Raw genomic sequence first — 2,923 nt, forward strand, 5'->3', positions numbered from 1 at the left:
TAATGTGCCATGCTTAATTACATCACTAGAGCTGTAATATCACCTATGCAATATCACCAGGATGTGCAACATCAGAAAGATCATGCCTAGGTCAAAGGTTTTGGTCTTGAAATCTCAGGACCTGGGATTCTCCTGACATGACAAATTTAGGAGCTTATCACATGCACTTTAAAACCGGCTCAAGTGTCCCAGGCTGCAGCCAGGACATACGATGGAGGTGGGGATTATCGCATGCTAAATCGCATCCTAATCACTGGCTGCCATCAGTCCAGGTCCAAGCCAGGTCCCAGCCATGTTCCACCAGCACCTTTTCAAAGTCGGAAGCTTTCCGACTTCTAAAAAGTGCTGGCAGAGCATGGCTGGGACCCAGGCTGATGGCAGACAGCAATTAAGTAGTGATTTAGCATGTAATAATCCCTGCCTCCATCCCATATCCTGGCTGCAGCCCGGGAGGCTTGAGCTGGTTTTAAAGTTCATGTGATAAGCTCCTTATTTAAATATCTCCACTGCAGTAGAGTCAGCCATTTCCAACTGTTCAACTATCAAACAATAGTTTCTCCAATTATTTAGAAAAAATACGTTTCCTTGGAGTTTCCTCACTGGCCCTTTGAAGCAACAGAATACAGCCTCATCACCCTTCTGTGTATTTGAAGAATAGCATCCTGCATCACACCAACAGAAATGGCAACTAAGCCACCATGACTGCATTAAGAGGGAAATGGAGGGGAAAGAATAAGTAGCACTCATGTGGCTGGGAAAGAGGGGGGAACTGCACTGGGCTCACCCAAAAAGGTGGTCTCAGCTCTTTCCCTGCTCTCATATTCTCTACCTCCCCTAACAGCAAACCAACTGGTAAGATTTAATGACTCAGAGTAAGAAGACAGGGGGAGTACTTTATTTATTACCAACTGTCTAAATGGTGAGTTCTCCTTTTTCCCTTTAAGGCATTTGGTGATCTGGGCTTCTATTGGAAACCTCCTTCTCATGAAGATTCAGGAATATTCCTGGATCTTCCTGTGAAGAGCCAGGAATGCTCCAGAAACAAACCATTCACAGGGAAGTCCTAGAAATGGTTTGTTGCTAGAGCATTCCTAGTTCTTTGTGGGCTTAGTCCTGGATAAGCACAACATTGTCTGAAAATCAGCACAATTGGGCAATTATCCCGGGAGTTTGTCTTTTTCTTCTCTGATTTTCCCCCATCCAATAATCTCCACAGATTGAAGAAATGATGATTTATATAACTGTTAAGACCTTGTATAATCTTTCCCCATAAGCACTATGACTGAATAGTGGTGTTGCGATTCATGTTCCAGATTTCACATTAAATCTAGCATTCTGTTAATGGCATATGCAAGCTTAAATCAACCTTATGCCTGCATATATCTCTTCTGCGTATTCCCTTTCTTCCTCCACAATGATCAAAGACTCATCCAGATTTACTGTAGAGTTGGTGAACCTCTCCCTCACCTCCCAGCCATTCAGTGCCTAGTGAAAGAGATGAGGAATTAGAGAAGCATCTGACTCTGTCCCCATAGCCAGACATGAAATGATTATATAATTCGCTGAGACCTCTGGAGAACCTCAGTGGACCTTAGTGGAGGATGTAATCATTTTCTGTCTTGCTACAGTGTCATAGCCAGATGCTTCTCTGATTTCCCACCATTCTATTTCTCAGCTTAGAATGACCAGGACAGGGTAAATCTACAGCAACCCCAGGGGTTGGTGAATGATAATCTGTAGCATAGTTTCACTATACTGGACCATACAAGACTGTGACCTTAAACTACCAGTTAGCACAGGCAGTTCCCTCCCTCCCTCTCCACATCATACAACCTTGGTATCATCTTTATAACATCATATTGGAGAAACTGTCTAGCATTTCATGCTTATTTTTGATGTCTGGATCTCCAAATCATTTCAAAGCATGTCAGACCATACCATTTTCCTGCAGAACTGAACTTAGCCAATCCAATCCAACTGGAGTGGTTACAAATTGGTTCAAATCAGATTCACTTCATTATTTGGGACTTGGATAAATTGGTTGCACAGATCTACTTATAACAAATGTTCTCAATATGGTTTACTTTTGTTCTTCATCCTGTTATTTTCCATGAACATCAAACCTACCATAATCTAGGATGGTGGCTTTGAAAAAATATTTTGGAAGCAAATCCCACTAAAAACAGTTCCACCTAACTATGTAAACATGCTTTGGGTAGTCAGGCAATCAAATCACTTTTAACATTGCCCCATTTTTTCCTTTGGCATTAGGAAAAGTCTTTTAAAATGTGCACAGTTAGTCTCCTGAGAACTAGGTTGGACAATGATCTTGGAAAGAGCCATGCAAATAAACCATGCCTTATAGATTATAGAAAAGCTTTTTATTGTATAGTTCATGAAAAGCTATGGATTGCTCTTAAAGAAATGGGTGTGCAACAACACTTGATTGTCTTGATGTGTAACCTGTACTCAGGACAAGAGGCTATTGGTAGGACAGAATACAGAGAAACAGAATGGTTTCCAATTGGCAAGGAGGTCAGGCAAGCCTGCATTTTATCCTATGTGTTTAACCTGTACATTGAATGTATCATATGTAAAGCAGGATTAGAGGAAGGAGGCATGGAAACTGGAGGAAAGTGCATCAACAATTTAAGATATGCAGATGGCACCTTACTATTATCAGAAAATGGCAAAGACTTGGAACAAATACTGAAGAAAGTCAAGGAGGAAAATAAAAAGGCAGGTTTACAGCTGAACCTTAACAAAACAAAAATAATGACCAAAGATTATTTACATCACTTCAAAGTAGACAATGAATACACTGAAATAAGTCAATATTTTCTATACCTGGGTCAGTTGTTAATCAGAATGGAGACTATAGTCAAGAAATCAGAAGACGACTATGACATGGAAGAGCAGCTAC

This window comes from Sceloporus undulatus, chromosome 1, assembly GCF_019175285.1.
Source record: "Sceloporus undulatus isolate JIND9_A2432 ecotype Alabama chromosome 1, SceUnd_v1.1, whole genome shotgun sequence".
Taxonomy (NCBI): domain Eukaryota; kingdom Metazoa; phylum Chordata; class Lepidosauria; order Squamata; family Phrynosomatidae; genus Sceloporus; species Sceloporus undulatus.